This window comes from Arachis ipaensis, chromosome B9, assembly GCF_059453495.1.
Source record: "Arachis ipaensis isolate K30076 ecotype BB chromosome B9, ASM5945349v1, whole genome shotgun sequence".
Classification (NCBI taxonomy): Eukaryota; Viridiplantae; Streptophyta; class Magnoliopsida; order Fabales; family Fabaceae; genus Arachis; species Arachis ipaensis.
In genome coordinates, this window is record NC_142444.1 from 132,712,925 (window position 1) to 132,730,978 (window position 18,054).

General features: G+C 38.4%; 1 non-coding gene across 1 annotated transcript; it reads right to left on the reverse strand.

Annotated features, from left to right (window-relative positions):
• Positions 1–5,074: 5,074 nt before the first annotated feature.
• On the reverse strand, positions 5,075–5,182 carry LOC148546379 (small nucleolar RNA R71). Its single transcript, XR_015900225.1, has one exon. It is a non-coding gene; the product is annotated as a small nucleolar RNA R71 (small nucleolar RNA).
• Positions 5,183–18,054: the final 12,872 nt, after the last annotated feature.

Sequence of the window (18,054 nt, forward strand, 5' to 3'; positions counted from 1 at the left end):
AAAAATAAAAGGTGAGACACCCGAAATGTCAAACTTCATAGTTTTGGAGTAACAACCCATATCAGCATGACAAGCTGCTAACCAATCCATACCTAGGATAACATCAATATCTTCCATTGGTTCTAGAAGAATTAAGTCAGCTAAGGTATCAACCATATTAATTCTAACAACACAAGATCGATACACGACCCCAACCACCATGGAGACTCCAAGTGGAGTGCCAACATGAAATGGGTGAGATAACAGTTCAGGTTGTTTATCGAAATGAGATGCAAGATATGGAGATACATATGAATAATGAGAACCCGTATCAAATAACACTCGAGCATATAAAGAACAAACTTGTAAAGTACCTGCCACCACAACATTAGAAGCTTGAGCATCCTGACATGTCAAAGTGTACAGACATGCCTGACCTCTCCCTCTTTGACTCCCTCCTCTGTTATAAGTCTGACCTGTAACACCCTACTACTCAGAGCTTTACGCTTATGTCGTAGAACAGAGGTAGTGTGGTGTTATGGACCTCTAATCAGTAAATACATATGTATAATAGTGGAAAAATATAATATATTAGGAGCCTTGAAAAACGGGTAAGAAAAATTGCAAAATAAAAAGCGCAACACTTAGAGAACGGAATTACTTGCGTGCTAAGAAACCTAAAGGTTATAGATATGAATAAGCAAAAGAGTGAATAGAGAGGCAAGAATACAGCATAACTAGCTCCTGACTCAGCCTGCGAAGCCAAGGCTGGCCAGAGAATATTTACATACATATACAAGTATCCTAAAACACCCAAAATATAGAAACAAGGCCTTAACTCTCCTGTAACCTCTATGAGGGAAAAAATAATCAAGTTTCTTGGAGAGAAAGCTAAGTACATATATACATAAAATGATAACCAGAAGAACCCAGGGACTACTCCGCTGTAGGAATCCAGATGCCTAGTTGATGAGCGGATAATTTATACGCTTTTTGGCATAGTTTTTAGTATATTTTTAGTAGAATTTAGTTACTTTTAGGGATGTTTTCATTAGTTTCTATGTTAAATTCATATTTCTGGACTTTACTACGAGTTTGTGTATTTTTCTATGATTTTAGGTATTTTCTGGCTGAAATTGAGGGACTTAAGCAAAAATCAGATTCAGAGGTTGAAGAAGGACTGCTGATGCTGTTGGATTCTGACCTCCCTGCACTCAAAGTGGATTTTCTGGAGCTACAGAACTCAAAATGGCGCGCTTCCAATTGCGTTGGAAAGTAGACATCCAGGGCTTTCCAGCAATATATGATAGTCCATACTTTGGCCGAGTTTAGACGACGTAAAAGGGCGTTGAACGCCAGTTCTACGCTGCTGTCTGGAGTTAAACGCCAGAAACACGTCACAAGCCAGAGTTGAACGCCAGAAATACGTTACAAACTGGCGTTCAACTCCAAGATTGACCTCTACATGTGTAACATTCAAGCTCAGCCCAAGCACACACCAAGTGGGCCCCAGAAGTGGATTTATGCATCAATTACTTACTTCAGTAAACCCTAGTAACTATTTTATTATAAATAGGACTTTTTACTATTGTATTAGAGATCTTTGATCAGTTTTATGCTATCTTAGACTTTCATGGGGGCTGGCCATTCGGCCATGCCTGAATCATTATCACTTATGTATTTTCATACGGTAGAGTTTCTGCACTCCATAGATTAACGTGTGGAGCTCTGCTGTTCCTCAAAGATTAATGCAAAGTACTACTGTTTTTCTATTAAATTCAACTTATTCCGCTTCTAAGATATTCATTCGCACTTCAACCTGAATGTGATGAACGTGACAATCATCATCATTCTCCCACGAACGCGTGCCTGACAACCACTTTCGTTCCACCTTAGATTGAATGAGTATCTCTTGGATCTCTTAATCAGAATCTTCGTGGTATAAGCTAGATTGATGGTGGCATTCATGAGAGTCCAGAAAGTCTAAACCTTGTCTGTGGTATTCCGAGTAGGACTCTGGGATTGAATGACTGTGACGAACTTCAAACTCGCGAGTGCTGGGCGTAGTGACAGACGCAAAAGGAGGGTGAATCCTATTCCAGTATGATCGAGAACCTCAGATGATTAGCCGTGCTGTGACAGAGCATTTGGACCATTTTCACAAGAGGATGGGATGCAGCCATTGACAAGGGTGATGCCTCCAGACGATTAGCCATGCAGTGACAGCGCATCAGACCATTTTCCAGAGAGGATAAAAAGTAGCCATTGACAACGGTGATGTCCTTACATAAAGCCAGCCATGGAAAGGAGTAAGATTGATTGGATGAAGACAGCAGGAAAGCAGAGGTTCAGAGGAACGAATGCATCTCTATACGCTTATCTGAAATTCTAACCAATGAATTACATAAGTATTTCTATCCTTATTTTCTATCTATTTATTATTTATGTTCGAAAACTCCATAACTATTTTGATATCCGCCTGACTGAGATTTACAAGGTGACCATAGCTTGCTTCATACCAACAATCTCCGTGGGATCGACCTTACTCACGTAAGGTTTATTACTTGGACGACCCAGTGCACTTGCTGGTTAGTTGTATCGAAGTTGTGAATGAAAAACGATTTATTAAGATGTGCGTATAGAGTTTTTGGCACCGTTGCCTGAGATCACAATTTCGTGCACCAAGTTTTTGGCACCGTTGCCGGGGATTGTTCGAGTTTGAACAACTGACGGTTCATCTTGTTGCTCGGATTAGGTAATTTTCTTTTTGTTTTATTTTCAAAAATTTTTCAAAAACCTTTCAAAAATTTCTCATCTGTTTTCGAAAAAAAAAAATTAAATCTTTTCAAAAATATATTTTTCTTCAGAATTTTTAAGAATGAATTCTAGAGTTTCATGAAGCATGTTGAAGCCTGGCTGGCTGTAAAGCCATGTCTAATTCTTTTGGATAGGGGGTTCCAACCATCAGCATAGAGGCAAGTTAATTGGAATGTCAGCCGTGGCATGTCTGAGTTACATACTAAAGCTTGGCTGGCTATTAAGCCATGCCTAACCCTTGGATTGGAGCTTTAGACTAAGAATACAAGATTCCTGGAATTCATATTAAAAAATTTTGAAATCCTTATTTTCTTTTTCCTATATGTTTTTTCGAAAAAAATATACAAAAATCCAAAAAAATAAAAAAATCATAAAAATAAAAAATATTTCATGTTTCTTGTTTGAGTCTTGAGTCAAGTTGAAAGTTTGGTGTCAATTGCATATTCATCTTGCATTTTTCGAAAAATTCATGCATTCATAGTGTTCTTCATGATCTTCAAGTTGTTCTTGGTAAGTCTTCTTGTTTGATCTTGATGTTTTCATGTTTTGTGTCTTTTCTTGTTTTTCATATGCATTCTTGCATTCGTAGTGTCTATACATGAAAAATTTTTAAGTTTGGTATCTTGCATGTTTTTTTTGCATTAAAAATTTTTTAAAAATAAGTTCTTGATGTTCATCTTGACATTCAAAGTGTTCTTGGTGTTTATCTTGACATTCATAGCATTCTTGCATGCATTCATTGTTTTGATCCAAAATTTTCATGCATTGAGTCTTTTTCATGTTTTTCCCTCTCATCATTAAAAATTAAAAAATAACAAAAAATATCTTTCCCTTTTTCACTCATAAATTTCAAAAATTTGAGTTGACTTTTTCAAAACTTTTTAAAATATAGTTGTTTTTATGAGTCAAATCAAATTTTCAATTTAAAAATCTTATCTTTTTCAAAAATCTTTTTCAAAAATCAAATCTTTTTCATTTTTTCTTATTTATTTTCGAAAATTTTAAAAATATTTTTCAAAAATCTTTTTCTTATCTTTATCTCCTAATTTTCGAAAATAACATCATCAATTAATGTTTTTGATTCAAAAATTTCAAGTTTGTTACTTGCTTGTTAAGAAAGATTCAAACTTTGAGTTCTAGAATCATATCTTGTGATTTCTTGTGAATCAAGTCATTAATTGTGATTTTAAAAATCAAATCTTTTTCAAAAATAATTTCAATCATATCTTTTCAAAAATATCTCCTTATCTTATCTTTTTTCAAAAATTTGATTTTAAAATATCTTTTCTAACTTCTTATCTTCTTATCTTTTCAAAAATTGATTTTCAAAATTTGTTTCAACTAACTAACTAACTTTTTGTTTGTTTCTTATCTTTTTCAAAACTACCTAACTAACTCTCTCTCTCTCTCTCTCTCTCTCTCTCTCTCTCTCTCTAATTTTCGAAAATATCTTCCCTCTTTTTCAAAATTTCTTTTTAATTAACTAATTATTTTAATTTTTGATTTTAATTTTCGAAAATCACTAACTCTTTTTCAAAAATTATTTTCGAAAATTCTCTCTCTCTCTTATCTCCTTCTATTTATTTATTCATCTACTAACACTTCATCTCACCCAAATTCGAACCCCCTCTTCCATTTGTGTTCGAATTTTTTCTTCTTCTTTTCTTCTACTCACACAGGGGAACCTCTATACCTGTGGTAAAAAGGATCCCTATTATTATTTTTCTGTCTCCTTCTCCTTCATATGAGCAGGAGCAAGGACAAGAATATTCTTGTTGAAGCAGATCCAGAACCTGAAAGGACTCTGAAGAGGAAACTAAGAGAAGCTAAATTACAACAATCCAGCAAGCACCTTTCAGAAATTCTCGAACAGGAAGAGGAGATGGCAGCCAAAAATAATAATAATGTAAGGAGGATGCTTGGTGACTTTACTGCACCTAATTCCAATTTACATGGAAGAAGCATCTCCATTCCTGCCATTGGAGCAAACAATTTTGAGCTGAAACCTCAATTAGTTTCTCTGATGCAGCAGAACTGCAAGTTTCATGGACTTCCATATGAAGATCCTTTTCAGTTCTTAACTGAATTCTTGCAGATCTGTGATACTGTTAAGACTAATGGAGTAGATCTTGAAGTCTACAGGCTCATGATTTTCCCTTTTGCTGTGAGAGACAGAGCTAGAATATGGTTGGACTCTCAACCTAAGGATAGCCTGAACTCTTGGGATAAGCTGGTCAAGGCTTTCTTAGCCAAGTTCTTTCCTCCTCAAAAGCTGAGTAAGCTTAGAGTGGATGTTCAGACCTTCAGACAGAAAGAAGGTGAATCCCTCTATGAAGCTTGGGAGAGATACAAAGAACTGACCAAAAAGTGTCCTTCTGACATGCTTTTAGAATGGACTATCCTGGACATATTCTATAATGGTCTGTCTGAATTAGCTAAAATGTCATTGGATACCTCTGCAGGTGGATCCATTCACTTAAAGAAAACACCTGCAGAAGCTCAAGAACTCATTGACATGGTTGCTAATAACCAGTTCATGTACACTTCTGAGAGGAATCCTGTGAGTAATGGGACGCCTATGAAGAAGGGAGTTCTTGAAATTGATACTCTGAATGCCATATTGGCTCAGAATAAAATATTGACTCAGCAAGTCAATATGATTTCTCAGAGTCTGAATGGAATGCAAGCTGCATCCAACAGTACTCAAGAGGCATCTTCTGAAGAAAAAGCTTATGATCTTGAAAACCCTGCAATAGCAGAGGTGAATTACATGGGTGAACCTTATGGAAACACCTATAATCCCTCATGGAGAAATCACCCAAATCTCTCATGGAAGGATCAACAAAAGCCTTAACAAGGCTTTAATAATGGTGGAAGAAATAGGTTTAACAATAGTAAACCTTTTCCATCATCCACTCAGCAACAGACAGAGAACTCTGAACAAAATATCTCTAATTTAGCAAACTTAGTCTCTGATCTATCTAAGGCCACTGTAAGTTTCATGAATGAAACAATGTCCTCCATTAGAAATTTGGAGGCACAAGTGGGCCAGCTGAGTAAAAGGATCACTGAAATCCCTCTTAGTACTCTCCCAAGCAATACAGAAGAAAATCCAAAAGGAGAGTGCAAGGCCATTGACATAGTCAACACGGCCGAACCTGGAGAGGAAGGGGAGGACGTAAATCCCAGTGAGGAAGACCTCCTGGGACGTCCAGTGATCAATAAGGAGTTTCCTTTTGAGGAACCAAAGGAATCTGAGACTCATCTAGAGACCATAGAGATTCCATTGAACCTCCTTATGCCCTTCATGAGCTCTGACGAGTATTCATCTTCTGAAGAGAATGAGGATGTTACTGAAGAGCAAGTTACCAAGTACCTTGGTGCAATCATGAAGCTGAATGCCAAATTATTTGGTATTGAGACTTGGGAAGATGAACCTCCCTTGTTCACCAATGAACTAAGTGATCTGGATCAACTGACATTTCCTCAGAAGAAACAGGATCCTGGAAAGTTTGTAATACCTTGTACCATAGGCAACATGATCTTTGAAAAGGCTTTGTGTGACCTTGGTTCAGGGATAAACCTCATGCCCCTCTCTGTAATAGAGAAACTGGGAATCTTTGGGGTGCAAGCTACTAAAATCTCATTAGAGATGGCAGACAATTCAAGAAAATAGGCTTATGGACAAGTAGAGGACGTGTTAGTAAAGGTTGAAGGCCTTTACATCCCTGCTGATTTCATAATCCTTGATACTGGGAAGGATGAGGATGAATCCATCATCCTTGGAAGACCCTTCCTAGCCACAGCAAGAGCTGTGATTGATGTTGACAGAGGTGAATTAGTCCTTCAATTGAATGAGGACTCCCTTGTGTTTACAACTCAAGGTTACCCTTCTGTAAACATGAAAAAGAGGCACAGTAAGCTTCTCTCAAAACAGAGTCAACCAGAGCCCCCACAGTCAAACTCTAAGTTTGGTGTTGGGAGGCCACAACCAAACTCTAAGTTTGGTGTTGAACTCCCATATCCAAACTCTAAGTTTGGTGTTGGGAAGTCTCAACAATGCTCTGAACATCTGTGAGGCTCCATGAGAGCCCACTGTCAAGCTATTGACATTAAAGAAGCGCTTGTTGGGAGGCAACCCAATTTTTATTTATCTAATTTTATTTTTCTTGTTCTTTCATGTTTTATTAGGTTCATGATCATGTGGAGTCATAAAATAAATATAAAAATTGAAAACGGAATAAAAAACAGCAGAAGAAAAATCACACCCTAGAGGAAGACCTTACTGGTGTTTAAAGGCCAGTAAGAAGCATCTGGCTGGCGTTCAACGCCAGAACAGAGCATAGTTCTGGCGCTGAATGCCCAAAATGGGCAGCATCTGGGCGTTTGAACGCCATAATTGCACCCTGGAGAAGAGCTGGCGCTGAACGCCCAGAACAAGCATGGTTCTGGCGTTCAACGCCAGAAATGGGCAACAAATGGGCGTTCAACGCCCAGAACAAGCACCAATCTGGCGCTGAATGCCCAGAGTTGTGTGCAAGGGCATTTTGCATGCCTAATTTGGTGCAAGGTTGTAAATCCTTGAACACCTTAGGATCTGTGGACCCCACAGGATCACCTCAGGATCTGTGGACCCCACAGGATCCCCACCTACCTCCACTCACTTCTTCTCACCCCTCTTTCACACAATCCCATAAACACTCTTCCCCAAAACTCTTCACTAATCACCTCAATCTCTCTTCCCTATAACCACTTCACCACTCACATCCATCCACTCTTCCCCATAAACCTACCTCATAAACCCCACCTACCTTCAAAATTCAAAATCAATTTCCCACCCAAAACCCACCCTTATGGCCGAACCTTACCCCCTCCCTTCCCTATATAAATCCCTCCATTCTTCTTCATTTTCACACAACACAACCCTCTCTTCCCCTTCTTGGCCGAATACACCCCTCCCCCCTCTCCTCCATATTTTCTTCTTCTTCTTCATCTATTCTTTCTTCTCTTGCTCGAGGGCGAGCAATATTCTAAGTTTGGTGTGGTAAAAACATAAGCTTTTTGTTTTTCCATTACCATTGATGGCACCCAAGACCGGAGAATCCTCTAGAAAAGGGAAAGGGAAGACAAAAGCTTCCACCTCCGAGTCATGGGAGATGGAAAGATTCATCTCCAAAGCTCATCAAGACCACTTCTATGATGTTGTGGTCAAGAAGAAGGTGATCCCCGAGGTCCCTTTCAAGCTCAAGAAGAATGAGTATCCGGAGATCCGACATGAAATCCAAAGAAGAGGTTGGGAAGTTCTAACAAACCCCATCCAACAAGTCGGCATCCTAATGGTTCAAGAGTTCTATGCGAATGCATGGATCACTAGGAACCATGATCAAAGTAAGAACCCAAGCCCAAAGAATTATATTACAATGGTTCGGGGGAAATACTTAGATTTTAGTCTGGAAAATGTGAGGTTGGCGTTTAACTTGCCTATGATGCAAGGAGATGCACGCCCCTACACTAGAAGGGTCAACTTTAATCAAAGGTTGGACCAAGTCCTCATGGACATATGTGTGGAAGGAGCTCAATGGAAGATTGACTCCAAAGGCAAGCCGGTTCAATTAAGAAGACTGGACCTCAAGCCTGTGGCTAGAGGATGGTTGGAGTTCATCCAATGCTCCATCATCCCCACTAGCAACCGATCTGAAGTTACTGTGGATCGGGCCATCATGATTCATAGCATCATGATTGGAGAGGAAGTAGAAGTTCATGAAGTCATCTCCCTTGAATTCTACAAAATAGCCGAAAAGCCCTCTCCTGGGGCAAGGCTAGCTTTTCCTCATCTTATTTGCCATCTATGTTACTCAGCTGGAGCTTTCATAGAAGGAGACATTCCCATTGAGGAAGAGAAGCCCATCACTAAGAAAAGGACGGAGCAAGCAAGAGAGCCCATTCATGGATCTCAAGAGACGCATGAAGCTCATCACCATGAGATCCCAGAGATGCCTCAAATGCATTTTCCTCCACAAAACTATTGGGAGCAAATCAACACCTCCCTAGGAGAATTAAGTTCCAACATGGGACAATTAAGGGTGGAACATCAAGAGCACTCTATCATCCTTCATGAAATAAGAGAAGATCAAAAAGCAATGAGGGAGGAGCAACAAAGACAAGGAAGAGACATAGAAGAGCTCAAGGACATCATTGGTTCCTCAAGAAGGAAACGCCACCATCACTAAGGTGGACTCATTCCTTGTTCTTATTTTCTGTTTTTCGTTTTCTCTATGTTAAGTGCTTATCCATGTTTGTGTCTTCATTACATGATCATTAGTATTTAGTAACTTTGTCTTAAAGTTATGAATGTCCTATGAATCCATCACCTCTCTTAAATGAAAACTGTTTTAATTCAAAAGAACAAGAAGTACATGAGTTTCGAATTTATCCTTGAACTTAGTTTAATTATATTGATGTGGTGACAATACTTTTTGTTTTCTGAATGAATGCTTGAACAGTGCATATGTCTTTTGAAGTTGTTGTTTAAGAATGTTAAATATGTTGGCTCTTGAAAGAATGATGATAAGGAGACATGTTATTTGATAATCTGAAAAATCATAAAAATGACTCTTGAAGTAAGAAAAAGCAGCAAAGAACAAAGCCTGCAGAAAAAAAAAATATAGGCAAAAAAAAAATGAAAAGAAAAAGCAAGCAGAAAAAGCCAAAAGCTCTTAAAACCAAGAGGCAAGAGCAAAAAGCCAATAACCCTTAAAACCAAAAGGCAAGGGTAAATAAAAAAGATCCCAAGGCTTTGAGCATCAGTGGATAGGAGGGCCTAAAGGAATAAAATCCTGGCCTAAGCGGCTAAACCAAGCTGTCCCTAACCATGTGCTTGTGGCGTGAAGGTGTCAAGTGAAAACTTGAGACTGAGCGGTTAAAGTCAAGGTCCAAAGCAAAAGAAGAGTGTACTTAAGAACCCTAGACACCTCTAATTGGGGACTTTAGCAAAGCTGAGTCACAATCTGAAAAGGTTCACCCAATTATGTGTCTGTGGCATTTATGTATCCGGTGGTAATACTGGAAAACAAAGTGCTTAGGGCCACGGCCAAGACTCATAAAATAGCTGTGTTCAAGAGTCATCATACTGAACTAGGAGAATCAATAACACTATCTGAACTCTGAGTTCCTATAGATGCCAATCATTCTAAACCTCAATGGATAAAGTGAGATGCCAAAACTATTCAAGAGGCAAAAAGCTACAAGTCCCGCTCATCTGATTGGAGCTATGTTTCATTGATAGTTTGGAATTTATAGTATATTCTCTTCTTTTTATCCTATTTGATTTTCGGTTGCTTGGGGACAAGCAACAATTTAAGTTTGGTGTTGTGATGAGCGGATAATTTATACGCTTTTTGGCATAGTTTTTAGTATGTTTTTAGTAGAATCTAGTTACTTTTAGGGATATTTTCATTAGTTTCTATGTTAAATTCACATTTCTGGACTTTACTATGAGTTTGTGTGTTTTTCTGTGATTTCAGGTATTTTCTGGCTGAAATTGAGGGACTTGAGCAAAAATCAGATTCAGAGGTTGAAGAAGGACTGCTGATGCTGTTGGATTTTGACCTCCCTGCACTCAAAGTGGATTTTCTGGAGCTACAGAACTCAAAATGGCGCGCTTCCAATTACGTTGGAAAGTGGACATACAGGGCTTTCCAGAAATATATAATAGTCCATACTTTGGATGAGTTTAGACGACGTAAAAGGGCGTTGAACGCTAGTTCTATGCTGCTGTCTAGAGTTAAACGCCAGAAACACGTCACAAGCCAGAGTTGAACGCCAGAAATACGTTACAAACTAGCGTTCAACTCCAAGATTGACCTCTACACGTGTAACATTCAAGCTCAGCCCAAGCACACACCAAGTGGGCCCCGGAAGTGGATTTATGCATCAATTACTTACTTCTGTAAACCCTAGTAACTAGTTTATTATAAATAGGACTTTTTGCTATTGTATTAGAGATCTTTGATCAGTTTTATGCTATCTTAGACTTTCATGGGGGCTGGCCATTCGGCCATGCCTGAATCATTATCACTTATGTATTTTCATACGGTAGAGTTTCTGCACTCCATAGATTAAGGTGTGGAGCTCTGCTGTTCCTCAAAGATTAATGCAAAGTACTACTGTTTTTTTTATTAAATTCAACTTATTCCGCTTCTAAGATATTCATTCGCACTTCAACCTGAATGTGATGAGCATGACAATCATCATCATTCTCCCACGAACGCGTGCCTGACAACCACTTCCGTTCCACCTTAGATTGAATGAGTATCTCTTGGATCTCTTAATCAGAATCTTCGTGGTATAAGCTAGATTGATGGCGGCATTCATGAGAGTCCAGAAAGTCTAAACCTTGTCTGTGGTATTCTGAGTAGGACTCTGGGATTGAATGACTGTGACGAACTTCAAACTCGCGAGTGCTGGGCGTAGTGACAGATGCAAAAGGAGGGTGAATCCTATTCCAGTATGATCGAGAACCACAGATGATTAGCCGTGCTGTGACAGAGCATTTGGACCATTTTCACAAGAGGATGGGATGTAGCCATTGACAAGGGTGATGCCTCCAGACGATTAGCCATGCAGTGACAGCGCATCAGACCATTTTCCAGAGAGGATAAAAAGTAGCCATTGACAACGGTGATGTCCTTACATAAAGCCAGCCATGGAAAGGAGTAAGATTGATTGGATGAAGACAGCAGGAAAGCAGAGGTTCAGAGGAACGAATGCATCTCTATACGCTTATCTGAAATTCTAACCAATGAATTACATAAGTATTTCTATCCTTATTTTCTATCTATTTATTATTTATGTTCGAAAACTCCATAACTATTTTGATATCCGCCTGACTGAGATTTACAAGGTGACCATAGCTTGTTTCATACCAACAATCTCCGTGGGATCGACCCTTACTCACGTAAGGTTTATTACTTGGACGACCCAGTGCACTTGCTGGTTAGTTGTATCGAAGTTGTGAATGAAAAATGATTTATTAAGACGTGCGTATAGAGTTTTTGGCGCCGTTGCCTGAGATCACAATGTCGTGCACCACTAGTGAGGAGCCTCTCGACCTGCATCTAAAAACAACAACACAGTATGGGGGTGAGAACCGAAGGTTCTCAGCATGGTAAAGGTGCCAGGCATATAATATATAAGGTCCTGAAAATGCCAGAGGCAATCCTAGAACGCCAACATATAGTTATAAAACTTAAACCTCTAAGTAGAAGCCATAAAAGGGGTAGTGACCCTAAGAATTCTAACCTTACTTATTTTAAACCTAACATTACACCAAACCGATCACCATTGATTCAGCAGAGACAAACAACCAAACAATTTCACGCATAAGTAGGAAACAGATAGTGCAAGTAGCAAATATAACAGTTAGCATAATATATATTCAATTAGGCAATCCCAAGTAATGCATAGCAGACAAAACAAACAAAATGCACATGATGTATGCCTGTCCTATGGCTGATGAGGCTCATCTGTCGGTTATCCAGCCAACCTGACAAGTCCAAAAATCTTAGACTGTCCCTCGCCGTGCATCCCCATGAGTCTATGCATAGATTTCTCATTTATTCATCATTTATACAATCATTCATTCATTTATATCTCACTCAATGGGGGATATCTATTCCCGAGAATTTATACGTGCCCGGTCACCCTTACAACGTAAGGTCAACAGAGTATCGAGTATCGACTTGGAACACGTGATGGCAAGCCACGGTACTTTACTCAGGGAAACTCGTATCTCAGATCAAATGAGTATATAAAGCCACAATAATATTCATAACCATTATAAACTTGCAAAAGCATATCATACATGCCATAATATCATACATACTCCAATAACACCCATTTTTTTTACTTGATTCATCAATTTCCTATTTTACTTCACTGCCAAGTTATCCCAATTTTCTATCTCCATCCTAATACTAGACCTCATACTATGATTTGAAACTAAAAGAATGAAAATAGAGGTTTAGAAGTTTAGAATTCGGTTTAAAAATTCAAAATCTGGTTTTGCAGAAAACAGGTCCACGTGTACGCGTGGGAGTATAAAAAGGCAGCTCGCACGTGCATTCCTTTACCATGTGCACACGTAGGTGAGAACATCATGTCATGTGTACGTATGGTCATGCATGCTGGTCCATTACGCGTACGCATGGGCTTCTTGCGCACGCACAGTTTAAAATTCCATGCCACACGTATGCGTGGGCCACGCGTACGCGTGGACGTACGTTTTTCAAAAAAAAAAAACATCAGATCACCCAGAAAGCTGCACAACCATGAAATAGTCACCTGCATAATACATATTTTACACCAAAACTTCCGACGTGCATAACTTGATCGTTTTAAATCGTTTTTCTTTCGTTCTTCGAACGACATAAACTTTACGAACCCAATGTTCATTTAAAACAAGTTGGAAACAAATTGAGGGTCCAGAAGCCAAGTTATAGTTCATCAAAGTTCGGCCAAAAATAACTTTTTTGTAAACTTTCAAAACCTCATTTTTAACCAAAACAAATCCTATGCCATTAATCACCAAACCTGCACTTTCCAACACAATATGTCCTTCTTCTTTAACATAACAATCACCATAACAATTATGCCTCATACCAACAATAAAACTCATACATTTCCCCAAAATCTATCATTCAAAACTATAAGTCACAACCTTTAAATTTATTTACTTATATCCTCAAATCATTCAACAACAATCCATCAATCATCAGCAACCAACCAACAAGTATCAAACCACAATAATCTATCATATCACCAATTATCCAACAACTACCAAACCAAACATGTTCATCAACAAGATACTAAACATTAAATATACACCTGCATTTCAACTTATCCTATAGTCATCTAGCCTAAGTTTTCACAGGACATTATATATTAAATACGCAAAACCTAAACCATACCTTAGCCGATTCCCGCGTTTAGTCCAAGGTAGCCACTTAAGCCACACACACACACAGCCTTCTAAGTTTCAAAAAATCACCAAAACCTTAGCACCAATCCTCCGCTAAGCTTCCAAATGCCCCCAATCAATTCCAATATATATATATATATATACCTAGTTCGCACCTATTACACATATATACTTCAAAATTCAGAATTCACATAATAAAATCAAGAATTGGCTAAGGTTAGTGATCCTTACCGTACCCACGAGCAAAATAACCCAAGCCCGATAAACTCCGCAAGTTAAATCGAACCTAGAATACCAAATTCGACAAAATCTCATTACAAGGGCACAATTTCGAAAATCAAAAGGGGGTAGAGAATTTGAGATGGGATTGTGGCTTACCCGTGAAATTGATCCGATAGAAACGTAGAGCTCAACGCGCTGGACACGTGGCCGCAAATGGTGCGGCGATCGGAGCTCGAACGAAGGAGTTATGGTGGTTTAAAGTGGAGGTGAGGGTTAGGAAGCTCTCCTCTCCCCCAAGGCTGTTCAGCGTGTTTCTTTGCTGAATGGGGAAGGAGATGGCTTCTGTCCATTTAAGTGATTGGGTCTGGTTGGGCCCACGAGCCCGGTTCAATCGGTTCGATCCAATCTTAGGCCAAATTTTTCGAAATTAGTGTCAAAATTTTTGTTTTGAAGAGCTCTACCCTATTTTAATATTAGATTTACATTTTTAATTTTCCTAATTAAAATTCGATTTATTGACTAATTATTTACTAATTTTAGCGGGGTTTACATGACCCCTACCACTAGCTCCTCTCCCACTAAGACCAGAAGAATTCCTAATAGACATAGCTGAAGATGATGACATTGGTGTTGTCGGACGTGCAATACCTGGAGCAAAGCCTCCTCTAAAATTAGGATAATCTCTCCTGAGATGACCAAATTGGCCACAATTAAAACATGCTCTAGTGGCCTTGAAACATATACCAGAATGGTAACTCCCACACTGATGGTAGTAGGGCTAAGCTGGCCTTGTCTGATTCGAACCCTGTGCACTAGATTGAGAAGTGCCCTTAACAAAAGGTCTGGGACTCGAAACACTCATCGGAGCAAATCCAGAAGAAGCAACCCCACCAAAAGATGTTTGAGGACGAGCTTGATAACCCGAATAACCTTGCTGATTAGTCTGACCATGAAGAGACTGAAATCCTCCTGAACTAGATCCACCAGAAAATTGTCCCTTCGTCTTGGGCTTCTTACTAACATCCTTATAAGCATTTATCTCCGCTATCCCAGCTTTAATTCCATAAGCAGATTTTAGGATATCTTTAAAAGACATGCGTCCGACTTTAGGCATAAGAGTAGTGAACATAGGTTCTGCCAACCCACAAATGAACCGACGAACTTTCATCTCTTCTGAATTCACCAAGTACGGATGATGAATCCATATTTGACGATAAATTTTGGATTGATTTGAGTGGAATTTATTATATAAACCCACATTTAATCATCTAAATAGCATACTTTTGTGTTTTCTCTCTAAATTATGTCCAATTGTGAAAACATGCTATTTTGTGCTTATTTTAATCAATTTTATTCCACTTTCATTCCATTCGATGCTTTGATGATTTTGATGAGTGATTTCAGGTATAATAGGTTGGAATGGCTTGATGAGAGTGGAAGATAAGCATGCAATTGTGAGAAAACATGAAGAAAACAAAGGAGAAGCACACAGCCATGTGTGCGTATGCACAACATCCTGTGTGTACGCACAAGAGGAAATCAGCATGTGTGCGTACGCACAAGTTCCTGCGCGTGACTTCATTAAAAAGTCACGTGGCTCGCAAATTTGGGGCTTTCTAGGCCCATTTCTGAAGTGCTGAAGCATATAAGGGAGAGATTAGCAACAACCATTGATACCATACATTACACAATACACTTAGATAGTTTTTAGGGTAGTTCAGCTTAGGTTTTCTCTCAATTTTTCTTAGGATGTAATTAGGGTTTATACTACAATTTTGCATTTCTCCAATTTTGATTTTGGATATTTGCTTATTTCCATTGTAAGTATTTCTTAATTTTTTCTTTTATTACATTACTTGTTCTACACCTTCTTATATTTCAATTTCCTTTATCAATATATATACTTTTGCAATTTTGAGTTCTAGTTCATGAATTTGATGTTTGATGGTTATTTTATGTTTGTTGAGTTGCCTTTATTGATTTTGATAATTGGTTGTTCATAATTTCAAGTAATTTTATAATTTTGCCATGTTTTGTGAATATGCCTACCATGTGTTTGATGAAATGTCAATTTTGATTATGGGGTAGATTTCCACCCCTTGGCTTGGGGAAGTGAATTTATGGAATACTAGAGTCATAATGTCCGACATTTAGTGATAATTCTTGGGTTGTTAGTTATTGTTTCCACTAACGCTAGCTTTTTACCAAAGGTAATTAATAAGTTAGCTAGGATTTGTGGATTAATAATAATTATTCTCACTTGACTTACTCTTCAATGTTAAGGGTTGACTAGGTGAGATTAATCCATCATAATTATCATAGTTGTGGTTATGGCAAGGAAGGAATTCCATAACTCATCCCAAGTCAAGGTTCCATTTATGTTTTGAACCACATTTCTCTCACTTTAAAGCTTTACTTATTTATATTATATACATAATTCTTTTATTCCTTTATTAGTTTATTAATTGCAATTTTGAGTGTTCTTTAATTCCTTTAATTGTTTGCTTTTTTTTTATTGAAAATACCCCTTGATTTTCACAACCAAAATTGTGCACTTATTGTCACTAGTTCCTAGGGAAGACGACCCGAGGTTTAATTACTCTTGGTTATTTTAATTTAAAAAATTAAACTTTGATGGTGGGAGTTAGTCGTTAATTTGGGCTATACTTACAACGAAGAGATTCTATTTTGTGAAATTCTAGATCAACACTAATTCTCGCATCAACGGAGCACTCTTAGAAACTCTAGTAAACTCCTTGGCATACTCAGTCACTGTCATATTCTCTTGCCTTAATCTTTCAAAGGCAATTGCATCTTCTGCTTCTTCTTTTTTTGGACATGGGCCACTTTCCATCTTTATCTTAGTTTTTTGTTTTAATTGTGGGTTGTTGGTGATTTGGTTTGTAATGAGATGTGTTATATCTTGTTTTATCTTGATTTGTGTGTCTATTTTCTAGTCTGGAGGATTGGTATAATGGAGAAGGGCTCTGTAGTCTCTTTGGTATGTTTGTTGGGATCTAAATTTTGGGTTGTAAGCTTGTAGGAATCAGGTTGGGTTGGTCTAGTGGTTGGCTCACTAGTCCGCTCAAGCAAGTGTTAGAGGTTTGGATCCCATCTTGTGCATGCATCGACTTATTGGACAACAGCAAACCCTTAAATGTAACTCCGATTTGTGATGGATTAGTCCTTGACCTGTCAGGTTATGGGTTACCATGAGAAACTAGAAAATAAAGTGGGTTGTGTGAACTAAGTTGGGTTGGTCTAGTGGTTAACCGCCAGTTCTCTGGTTAGTTTTTTGCCAGACAGTTTTTATAGTCAACCGAATCGACCATATTGATGGTTTCCGTTAATTCGGTTGAACCGACCAGTCCAATTCGATTTTTAAAACTATGGTTGGAGAAGCTATGCTTGAAGTTGCGGCCATGGCTGTGGAGGAAGAAGAGGCTGAAGGCGTGGTTGAGATGGTGCTTGAATGAATAGCAGAATGAGAAGCTATAATGCTTTCTTGGTTGATGGACGGATGAAATCTTCAGAAAACAGAGATGAGAAAGAAAAACCTTCAAAGGGTTAAGGATGATTGAAATGATTTGATGGAGAAAGAAAGTGAATTGCATGGATTGTTTTTTCGAAAACGGCCTATTAAACCCACGGAACGTTATGTATTCACAAAAAAGCGTGCGCCATTTTAAATGCTACGTAACTATCTTTTCAAATTCTGAGAACTTGAAAAGGTTGCACGTGCCAGGCATGAGGAGTATTAAAACTTGTATTTTTGAACAAAATAACAAGTTTTAAAGGGGCAATTTGTTGGTATTAAAAATGGATTTCCTCGACGGGAAGGCGTTTCGACTACCGATTGTGTGTTGATCTAAAGAATTAGTTAAAGCTCGTAATAAAAGCAGAAACAAGCAAGCTGAAGTCGAAGATGGTGCGAGAGCGTCGAAGTCGGAAAGCAATTATTGTCTTTCATTGAACATCAAGACTTGTTACTCGACCTTCAAGCTGAGTTGAGAACATGGGTGCGAAATTTGAGGAGCAAGTTGAACAGAACGTAAGAC